Here is an 11872-nt window from a genome sequence, read left to right on the forward strand (position 1 = left end):
TCTCCCCATCCCCAGAGCAGCAGGAGGAGGAGACTTCCCTGGGGCGATCGATCCCCAAGGAACTACAAGGTAGCACTTTCTTCCTTAATTAAGATCTTCGTGATGAGCCACTGGTATGGGACCAATTAATCAGCTTTCTGAAAGCAAAGGGGGGAAGCAGAAATGAAAGGGGTGATTCGGCAGCACTTGCTCATGGTGTCAGGGGCTGCAGATTGGCCCCACGTGGGTGGGAGCCAGGCCTGGAGAAGAATAGCCAGTCTTGCCTTTTCTGCCTCTTTTCTTTTCTTGTTTTTTCTTCCCTCTCTCTCTCTCTCTTTCTTTTTCTTTTCTTTTCTTTTTTTTGAGTCAGATGCATGATGACACATTAGAAAGGCAATCTCTATCCAAACATTACTCTCCCCACCCCCTCGGCCAGTCCTTCTTACCACTCAGCATTATCTGTCATCAGAGACAAGACAACAGAAGATAATAGGAGTTTCCAATTCATGCTTTTTCTTCCTTCCATTCTCTGGGGAAATTATGTCGAACATCTTTTTTATTGACTTATGTATAAGTGTAGAAAATGAATTCCTTAAAGCTTTGTGTTGGAGCAACCCCAATGTTATCAGAGTCATGGATGCTCCCTCTTGGGTGCCTCTGTGGCTGGAGGGAAGATTCCAGCGGCTCTGTGGGATGTTAATTAAATAAATTGGCCTCCTTTTCCCCATGGGAAGTTCAGGTGATGGCCCAAAGCTTTTGTCAGGATTTGAAACAGAAGTGACACAGCAAGCCCGACTGGCTGCTCCTCCCTGATTCCCCCATCCTAGAAGCTCACGGTAGGAAATGACAGTCATGTGGAGTCAGCCAGGCCTGGGTCCTGATTGCCCGCCCCCTGCCATCTCCCTCCTGGTGATGGAGTCGTAAGGGCACTTGCTGCTCTGACACTTTCTATCTTTGGGTGCATTTACTTCTGGCTCCTTGGTCTGTGGAATATAAAACTATTTCCCTCCTGGAGTCCCAAGATAGGATGTGAAATATGCACCTGGCACACAGTAGGGCCTCCAGGAATGTCTGTCATCCTTCTTTCTGTTCCTGCAAAAAATGTCAAAGCTGGCAGTGCCCTCAGAGACCACCTAGTTCAGTTCTTTCCTCTAGCCTTTGGGAGTCTGAGACCTGGAAAGGGACAATGATTTGCCTGCTGTCACCCAGGGGAGGAGGGGCAGGACCAGCTCCCTGACTTTCTCTTTGGTTCTTTCCCATCCCCACAGAGCTTCCCTTTGCCCTGATTGACAGGTGCACTTCATTCTACACGCTGTCCCTGACGTAAGCATGCAAATCTAACTCCAGTACTGATAGTTGCTGGGTGTGCATGAAGGAGGCGTTCTTTAAAGACGTATTCCTGGTGAGGGCTGTTTTCACAGGACCCTCTTACTCAAGTTTTTTTGGTTGTTTGGTTGTTGCAAATAAGATTTTCATAAAGTGGGACAACCAACACCCCACTCCTGGTCCATTCTCACCTACTTGAACACTTCAACATTCTGGCCCTGGCTCCCAGCCCAGAGTTTATTGGTTTTCTAGTTCTGTAACTGATCCAGAGCCAGAGTCACTTTGGTTCTGGCTACTTCTGATAATCCAATCTGGAGCTTAAGGGCTCTAGCAGTTCCTTGGTCCTTAGATGGGTTCAGGGCTCTAAATCTGGCCTTCCTCAAAAATGCAGGTGAGAAACTCTCTTTTCTTGGATCTGCCCACCAGACAGCCTACCCCACTGCACATCGTCTCCTCCCCGGCACACACATCTACTGAAGAACAGAATTCCTCCTTTCTTCTTCTTACACAAGGTGCCCACCTGCATTCTCCATAGATTAAATCCCAGGGGGAGGCAGGAATGAGGCTGCCTCGGCCTCCGGCACAGAGGGTGGGTGATGGTTTCCGTACACAACACCCTGAGCCAGCCCAGCATCACTCCTGAAAGAGTAAGTGACAAATTGTCTAGCTGGAAAATAGAGATAATCTGTCTCAATTATGCACGGGTTCAGCAAATTAGGACCCAGCATGAGAAACCTGCCTGTGTTTTGATTAGGGAACAGATGTGTCCACCATGAGAGATTCTCACAAAAGCTTCTGGCACGGACATCAGAACTGACCTTCCCAGCAGACACGACCACATAACTGACCACAGTGGGGAGGCAGGGACTTTTGGAAAGGGGTGGAGACGGACATGCCTGGGTCAATCGAAGACAGCAGTGCAAGCAGGACCTCATGGCCATACCTCTGGTACTGACCCATTTGTTGCTCCCATGAGGCCCTCATACAACCAGGACAGAACTGTCCCTGAACGGAGGACAGCCTGGCCCTGTTTTTCATTGAGTGCCTACTCTGTGTCTGGCACAGGATCAGTCTAGAATGTGCTGGAGAAACAAGTGGAGAGAAAGCCCCAAAGAAGAAGCGGTGGAGCCCGAATCCATTGGAGCCCACCCCGGAGGATGCTGAGGTAGGCGAATCAGAGTGAGAAGAAAGAAGAGGCTGGCAGCAGGAGAGTGGCTCTGGGATGGCTGGTGAGGACAGTCTTCTCTGCAGAGGGGAGACTGGAGAAGTTTGCAGGGGGTGAGGGGACAGTGGCAGGACAGGCCACCAACTAAGTAAACCAGCAGCTAAGTGACAAGGTGTGAGCTACACATGGCTGCTGCTTCACCTCTGCCTCCCATAGGTTCCATGAGGATCGCTCTCGAGGCCACCTGGACCAGAATGGTGCCGGGGAGGGGGGGACACTGGGAAGTGCAGCTCAGCCTCGCCATCACACGTCCTCTTTATCTGAACATAACCGAGGGCAGCCCTAGGTACACTGGAGATGAGAAGATGCCCACGTAGAGGGACGGGCGAGAGGAAGGGCACAGAGGCAAGAATGACACAGGCTTGGGGTGTGAGGAACGCAGAAGAGGCCCAAGCTGTTGGTGTCGGCTCAGTGACGCTGGTTTGGAAGGGGCCTGTGGGACCTTCTGCCTTCCGTGTGCCCTGGAACCGACATTCCAAAGGAGATGCTGGGCTCTCCATGCACCATCTATGCTCTCAGCCAGACTCGCTTCTGGCCAAGGCAAAAACAGGACAGGTCTGAGTGGATGGAGGCAGAGGAAATTCAACTCAGGCCATTATTGTTGGGAGCGGCTGTGAGGCCAGGCTCAGCCAGTGGCCACCACAAGCCAGGAAACAATAGCAGTAAGAGATCACCAGACTTGCTTTGCACAAATTCGCATTTCTGTCACACTCTCAGGAAGAACAGCTCTCATCCTGAATCAAGCAGAGCATCTTCTGCTCCTGGATCCGCCCTTTGTTGGCTTTGTGACCTTGGGCAAGTCACTACTGTCTCCCTGAGCCTCCATTTCCTCATCTATGCAATGAGAATTAATACTCACCCTGAGGGTGTGCTGGGGGGGGAGGGGACAAGAGGGAGGATCATAGCTAAAGCATCCATAGAAAGGTGCCCAACAAGGGATCCCTGGGTGGCGCAGCGGTTTGGCGCCTGCCTTTGGCCCGGGGCATGATACTGGAGATCCGGGATCGAATCCCACGTCGGGCTCCCGGTGCATGTAGCCTGCTTCTCCCTCTGCCTGTGTCTCTGCCTCTCTCTCTCTGTGACTATCATAAATAAATAAAAATAAAAAATAATAAAAAAAAGAAAGGTGCCCAACAACTATGGGCAATGTTCCAGGGCATTCCTAAGGATAGGGTTCTTGGAGGAAGGAATTAGCCAGAGCTGGACAGAAGCTCAGAGGCTGAGCTGAGGGCAGGAGGACAAATCCCCAAGCCAGCCTGATGGCTCCGAGCCCACTGAGGCACGGCGGGCGAGCTCAGCAGTGGCCCTGGGGTATGAAGTTTGAGACTGATCCATGTGAGGATTTTTGTTGACAGAGACGAGAAGGCTCAGACATCACTGAACAGTTGATTTAGGGAAAGAAGGATTAAGTAAAGCCCCTGAGATTGCACCAGTAGGTGGGAATCCCACCGAGACAGGATTCACAGCGTCACAGGAGGACTTCACCACTATCGGAGCACACCGGGAGGCGCCCCAGCACCCACCAGAGGACTGCTTGGCAGAGTTAACAGAGGGACACAGGCGCAGAACCGGCTGGCTCCGGGAGTACTGATAACAAGGGAGAAGTGATCCCGTGATTCAGTGCTCAGCTGGGAAGGGGCACTGCTAGGAGCCTTGCCCCAGGCCAGGGTTGTATACAGGTCCTGCTACTTTCCACCTCTAAACAACCCTCTGCAAGAAGTTTTACTGCCCGACTTCAGAAATAAAGAAACAAAGGCTCAGGGAAGCCTCGCACTTGCCCCAAATCACAGATGCTAGAAGTCCAGAGCTGTAGTTTGATTCACAACTAGCCTTAAAACTCCAGTTTTTTTCCTTAAGAGAAAAAGGACCTGCAAACAGAAGGACCAGTCTCGGAGTATGGGATGTCCTGACACTTCTTGACCCTTCACTTGCTATGTAGATCAGGTTTTCTCTCTGGGACCTGGTTTGGACCTTGGTGTCTACACTAAAGCTGGCCCTTCAGTATGTCAGCTCTTGCTGGGATTCTCAATACCTCAAAAAAAAAAAAAAAAAAAAAACACAACAACAACAAAAAAAAAACACTTAGATTTGTGTAATATTCCCTAATTTCCAAAACTTGACACTCCAGCCTCTAGTCTCATGGGGCAGACAGGAACTCCTATTTCACAGATGAAAAAAACTGAGGATCTTTGTGAAAGAAATTAATAGCTCCTGAGTCCTGTGGTGGGAGCTTCGCTGTATCATCTCACTTCATGTCCAACACAATTCTGTGAGGTGGGAATTACGGTTCCCATTTTCCAGGTGAAGAAACAGGGGGTCAGAAAGGGAGAGTGTGTTGTTCAAAGTCAAAGAATTAGTAAGGGTTGGAACTATTGCCCAACTAGTGGCTCTTCAAAGACACTAGAGGGCCTCCCCAAGGATGGGCCTCACCCCACAGGGAGAGTGAATGGGCCTCCACCCTCAAGTCTCTCCTTTGGGGTAAGGCCTAGTTTTTGTAAATGCAGCCCTTCAGGATGGGAGAGAAATAATCCATTTTTTCCTTTAAGAGTGAGGAACTTATTAGCAGGACCCAGAATGGGGGAGAATAAAGGATATGAGCCAGAGTTTTAAAGGCTGGAAGAGAGACCCTGAGCGGGGGACCTGAGAGACTTACAGGGTGCCTGGCAAGAACCACAATGACAGAAATGAGGAGGGGGACTATGAGACAGGTGGCTCAGGGCACAGTTTTGCCATTACTGACCCTGCTTAAAAGGGTGCTCACCTGTACTAGCCACCAGGCTCCCACCCAACCAGTGGGCTTTACTCAGAGGCCCATGCATGCCTTTCCCCTTCCTGAGGGCCAGGCCTCAGCAGCCCAGCAGAGGGCCCCCTAGCCCTGGCCTAAGAGTAAGGCCCACTGTGATAGGCAGCACTCCGGGCACAGAGCCAGCTAACCAGAGAAGGGGCCTGCCTGCTGGGCCCACCCAGAGCAGAGGCCTGGATGCTTTCTGGCCAGGCATCTTCAGAGGCCACATGGCAGGACTCTGAGGACCTGGAATGAGATTCAGGTTTATGAGGTGTGGCAAGGAAGTTAAGGCACTGGGGGCAAGAAAACAGGTCCAGTCCCAATGGTGCCATCAACAAGTTATGTGACGGGAAGTCTTCCTTTCTCTCCCAGACTCACATTTCTTACCTTTATTGTGAGGATATTAGGCTAGAATATTCTCAAAGATCCTATCCATCTCTAACAGTCTGGTCCAACATCCTCACCCATCTCTGCCACCATCTTAGCACGCTCACACGGGAGTCCAGTCCTCTTGGGCACCCCTGTGCATTCCCTTGGAGGGGCTGACTCACTGGTTGTATGGCTCCTTCAGTCTCTAGGATGCCAGAGGTCAAGCGGGACCATTGTTCCCTTAGCTGCAGCAGAACTAGGCCTTCCTGCCCCTGGTCATCATGGCTACTGTACCACTTGTGTCCCCATGGAGCACACTCAGGGATGAGTACTGTCAATGAATCCAGTTTGGAATGGCAGGGCTCGTGAACCAATGGTCTTCCTTACCTCCTACTTCCTCATGTAGGGCACAAGGATTCATTCAATTCTGCCTAATTTTTATCTTTTCAAAAAATAGTCCTTAGCAGACTGAAATACTGGGGCCTCACCAAGCACCAGAGGCTTATATTCTCTACTTCTCACCCAGAAGACAATGTCATATGGACTCAGCCAGGGTCCCCAGACTCAGTGGGCCACTTAGCCATGAGACCATGTTGACCTTACTAAACCACAGGTCCCTCATCTGTGCAACACCTGCCTGTTTGATGGTGCCTACCCCAAAGGGAGCATACCTGTGTAGACTGCCTTTTTTATATTATTATTTATTATTGTTATTATTCAGACTCCTGGGTGACATAGCCAGTGTGATAACTCAGCACCTTCTCTCTGATCTTCTGCTACTTCTAGATGAAATTTCAGCTTTTTGAAAGTAGTCCGCCATCATTCCAGCACCCACCCACCCAAAAGTATGGAGCAAGAATCCTCTACCCTCTTGGTTCTGTAAGTGTAAGCCCAGGGCCTCAACATGAATTCTCAAAGACCCCTCAGTAATTTCTTCCCGGGGAAGCGGCTTGGAAGGGGCCTCCTCCTGGAAACAGAACTTCCTGCTGTCTCAGATTTTGTACCTTTCAGGGCCCTGAGAAAGGCCCTGTCCATCCACCCATGTAAGAGGGGATTAACCAGAATGTGGACTCATTGCTTCTCTCTAGTGGCCATGGACCAACCTGTCTTTCCAGGAGAACTGTGTGCTGAACACAGTTGGGTACACTACTTAGCAGAACTGCCCAGGTAATCCCAAATTCCTGAAGGTGTCACTTCCTGAGAAAATGCTAGAGCATGATATAGCTATCATACAATAGCAGAAGAGAGTACATTTTCCTGGTCCACACACCAGGGCAAGCCCAGGACTGATTTTAATGCTTCCCACTCTCCTTGTCTCTCTGCCCAGTATCCTTGACCATTCTTTTCTTCTTGGTTGTGTTTCTTTTATGTAGAACAGCTACACTCATAAGCATGATATGATTGCCCTGTGACTAAAATATCTTTATTAATGACCTTCCCTAAGATCTAACAACCAAGAAGGCCCCAGGAGAGGCCACAAGAAGCCAGATTTCCCGTTGCAAAGATACTCTCTGCAGTCAAGCTTGTAATCAGCAGTTGGTTGGTAACTATCTCTAGGAATAACAATAATTAACACATGAATGTTGAACACCATTTGTTTCTCTGATTTCTGGGCCGTGCTGAACAGTAATGGAGATTGTTTTCTCTCTGAAGCATAAAAATGTTCTTGAGTCACCTGGTGAGCTCACAGATGTGCTGATTAATTGTGGCCTGGAATGTCAGAATGACCAAGACCTGGGCTTTGCTCTTGGGCAAGTGAAGTTGCTTGTACCTGGGTTGCCGTGACCTGGCTCAGTGGCCTGAGGTGAGGTCAAGTTTGACAAATGGCCTAATGGTGCCCGTGCGTGGAGTCCTTATTAGGCAAGACCCCGGGCTGAGCTATTAGACCCTGGTCTCCCCCTTCTTTTTTTTTTTTTTTTTTTTTTTAAAGATTTTTATATATTTATTTATTCATGAGAGACAGACAGAGAGAGAGAGGCAGAGACACAGGCAGAGGGAGAAGCAGGCTCCATGCAGGGAGCCTGACGTGGGACTCGATCCTGGGTTTCCAGGATCAGGCCCTGGGCTGAAGGCGGCGCTAAACCGCTGAGCCACCAGGGCGCCCTGGTCTCCCCCTTCTTAAAGAAAGTGCTAACTCTAGGCCTTTCTAAGCCAAATAGTTGTTATGGAGCTACCCACCCTTGCTGAGGATGCAGCAGTTCCTCATCAGTGAGCATGAGACGCACATGTGTGCTTACTAACATGGAAATTCCTGGACTCCACTCAGAGACCCAGATTCTGTGGGCATAGAAAGTGGCCTAGAAATCTGTATTTTAATAAGCATCACAGATGGTTGGGATGCAGAGGACTGCAGGGCTCACTTGGAGAGATACGGTCAAAGCTCATCAAGTATTAGAGCCAAAGGAAAAGCTGCATAGGTGCTAGGCCTCTGTAACTATGCTTAGGAAGACATTCATTGGCAGAAGAGGAAGAGGGGAAGGGGCTCTTCCAGTATCTTCCCTTACCTGTCCCAGAACAATTATGCTTCTATTTTTTCAGCAGAGAGCCGAGAACAAGGCCTTAGGGCCTCCCTATAGCAGTCTAAGCCACTTACAAGCTGTGTGACCTTAGACGGGTTATTTTACCTCTGATCTTCAGCTTCCCCCCTCTGTAGAAATGGGATGATGGTAGGGGCACCCAGATGGCTCATTTGGTTAGGTATCTGCCTTTAGCTCAGGTCATGATCTCAGGGTCCTCGGATCGAGCCCCGTGTCAGGCTCCCTGCTCAGCAGAGTCTGTTTCTCCCTCTGCCTCTGCCCCTCCCTTCTCCATTCATGCTCTCTCTCTCAAATAAATAATACAAGTCTTAAAAAAAAAAAAAAGGATGATGATAAAAAAAATAATAACCAATTTGCAGGGCCACAGTGGGGATTAAATGAATTAATGTGTACAAAGCACTTAAGAACCATGTTAAGAATATACTAAGCATGAGTGCATGGTAGCTGTTACAATATTATCTGTTTTATATTGTAATTAGGTAACAATACTGTATTCATCTCCTTGGTTATAAGGTTTAGGTTGGAAAATGTAGGTACCATTTTTTAAAAAAAAGTCTAAATAATATATCAGTCTAACCTATTCATTTTATAGATGCAGAAACTGAGCCTTCAGGAAAAGAAGAACCAGTGAAGGACACGTAGTAGGTGAAAAGCAGAAATGGAACAGACCCAGATGTGACGGAGCTTGGCATTCATCCTCCCTCTCCCTCCCTCAACACACCTGCTGCCTTCCTGGCTGTGGAGTGGGAGGGGAGGGCATGCCAGCTCTGGTTGCTCACATGATTAGCCTTGACTTCTGTCCTACTATGTGTTGGGTGTAGCCCAACGTGGGTGGTGGGGGAGAGGGGGCTACACCAACCCACCTTCTTCCTTTTCAGAGCCCATGTGGGTAGCTTTCGTCTGTCTCTCCTTCACTCTCATGCTATCGTGTTCACTTAGTGTGGCCATAAATAAGAAGTTCACACTCCAGAGACGTTTGAAACTTCTGGTTTACTCCTGGTTATCAATGTACGACTTTACAACTACAGGAAGTTCAGGTGTTATTAAAGAGCTCGGGACTAACAGGGGAACATTATTTTGTTAGCTCTTCCCCACAAAGATCAAAAAGAGGCCGGATGCTCATTCACTTCTTTCACCATCTCCACACATAGGCATCAATATATGTTTGTAGTTCAAGAGGATGATGGATGGTAAAAGGCTAGGACAGGCACAGGATAACCCAGTTTGGAATCTCAGACCAGCTTTCTGCAGGACAGCTGTGGCAGTCATCCTTGAAAATGACTGCAGAGACCCCCACCTTTTTGTGCACCTCTACCCACATGACACCAGGGTTGTTCAGGCGAGCTTATGGAGGAAGTGATGTTATGAATTTAAAAGACTGGCTTTTAGCCTGGTTGGTCTCCCACTTGCTTGTGTTCTTTATCTCATGGATCAATTGCTCATGGGAAGGCCATGAGCAGCTGATGGCTAAGACCCAGCAGCTCCAGGGGTAGCAGAAGGAAGCAGAAGCTGAGTGTCAGCAGTTCTTCTGTGGTAGGAACTAAAGCTTCCTACCAACAGCCATGTGAGGAACTTGAAGTAGAGTCGCCAGCCCCCCTCAGTCAAGTCTTCTCAGACCACAACCCCAGCCCATGTCCTGGCTGCAGCCTCACAGATGACTCTGCGCAAGAACCACCTGGCTAAGGGCTCCCAATTCCTGACCTACAGAGACCATGTGAAATAATAATTTGTTGTTTTAGCTGCTAAATTGTGGGGTAATCTGTTACACAGCAAGAGATGACTAATGCAGGGGCCATGAAGCTTGAGAGCCATTTCCAGAAGCAGAAAGACAATCCTTAGAGGGAAGAAGGGACTTCATTAACAATCAGGAAGACAAGAAGGGATACGATGTCCCTAGATCCATGTGGTACTGATACATCCTGATGTGTGAAAGCTTTGACAAAGGATCCAAAGATGAAAGTCTGGGTCCTGCCCTAAGGCATGCAGCCATTATCTTTTGAGAGCATCAGGCAAGTAAACAGGAAATCAAACACAGTGTAATAAGAGAGATAGATGCACAGACCCCGATCCAGTCAGGAGGGAGGGGGTTGGTCAGGCAAAGTGCCCTAGAGAGGTGACTCCTAATCAATTGATGTGCACTCAGTACTAACCCAGGAACCTCAGAGGAGGCAGAAATGGATAAAGCTGTGTCCCTGACTCCGGAAACCCACATCAGTCCTCGACACTAGCTGGACCTGGAGATGCTGTTTAAAAGTCCTAATGCCCGGGGTCTGTTCCAGACCAAATAAATCAGAGTCTCTGGTGATGGGCCTGGATATAAGAATTTTAAATAGTCTTTCTAAGAGATCTGAATATGTAGTCAAGTTGAGAACCACTGGTCTAGTTGAAGAAACATTCTTCTCCCATCCCTGCCTCCACTCAAAACTATAGGAACAGCCACAGAGCAATTACTCTGCCCTGTTTGCTTCCTCCTTGCCCTCTTCCACCAAGGGTCAATTTAGCAGCCATAATCCATTGATTCTTTTGTTTATTCATTTGTTTGCACCTTTCTTCAGTAAATATGTATTGGCACCTATGGCATGCTGGACGCACATCCACAAACCAGTGGAAAAGAAAGCATGACTTTTAAGTAGTGGTGCCGGGGATGGACACAGAGGTTAAAGGAAGTGAGGAAGAAGTCTGGGAAGAAGGATCAGGACTGGCTCCAAGGTGGAGTGAAAAGTAAGACTCCGAGAGGGTATGTGGCTTCCCCACAGCCACACAGTCATGACCCCAGGTGGGTGAGAGTCAGCAAATTCAGGAAGGAGTGAAGCTGTAAGTCAAGGAAGAGGAGGGAGCAGCCCCCAAGCTAAGAGAAAGGCAAGGCTGCCTTTCCAAGACCACATGACCTTTCTTGGCTTTAAAATCCCAGTTCCCAGCAGTATGGTTGTAAAAGTCCTTTAATGATCTATTATAATAGTATGGGATCCCATTCCAAAAAAAGATCCATGATTTTTGTTCATTGGGTAAATGCCCTAGAAAGATCTATATAGGCAGTACAAAAGTCCAAGGAGGTGGCCAGAAAATGCTCAGCTTGGAAGAAACAGCTTATCTTAGAAGCTTCCTGTCCCCAAACAGCTTTTCCTTTGCAATCCCCTACCCCTCCACCTGACCCTCATTCCCACCATACTCCCCTATACTTCCCAGTTTCCCAAATTAGTAATGCAGGGACTGGGATGACCATGAGGGAGGTATGAAGGGGAGATATGGAGATGGAGGGAGGAGAGAATCAGGAAGACAGGACTGGTGAACGTGTATTCAACCTAACAAATTAGATAAAGAGCCGTAAAATAAATGAAAGACAACACCAGAGGTGGGACTTAACAAAAGTAGAAGCTAAAAGTGATGCAGTAGAAAACAACAGAAGTATTCTTCTCTTACTCAGATTAGTTTTTTTCTTCCCACACCAGTCCCATGGTGCCAGTACCCACTTCACTTATGTACCTCCATGTGTGTTAAAGTTGATATTAAAGAGATGCATTCCATTACTTTGTAGAACTGATTAATAAACCTATTTGTAATGCAGTGAGCACTAGACTGGACAATGAGATACCTGGTTCTGGAGCCAAGCCCACCATTGTCACCTTGGCCAGGTCACTTACCTTCCCTGGC

The 11872-nt window shown here is 48.4% G+C and overlaps 1 protein-coding gene across 2 annotated transcripts in view; it reads left to right on the forward strand.

Annotated features, from left to right (window-relative positions):
• Window positions 1-11872, forward strand: part of ASIC2 (acid sensing ion channel subunit 2) — a 1001679-nt gene that overhangs the window by 522930 nt on the left and 466877 nt on the right. The gene's annotated exons all lie outside the window — the stretch shown is intronic.

This window comes from Canis lupus, chromosome 9 (assembly GCF_011100685.1).
Source record: "Canis lupus familiaris isolate Mischka breed German Shepherd chromosome 9, alternate assembly UU_Cfam_GSD_1.0, whole genome shotgun sequence".
NCBI classification, from domain to species: Eukaryota; Metazoa; Chordata; class Mammalia; order Carnivora; family Canidae; genus Canis; species Canis lupus.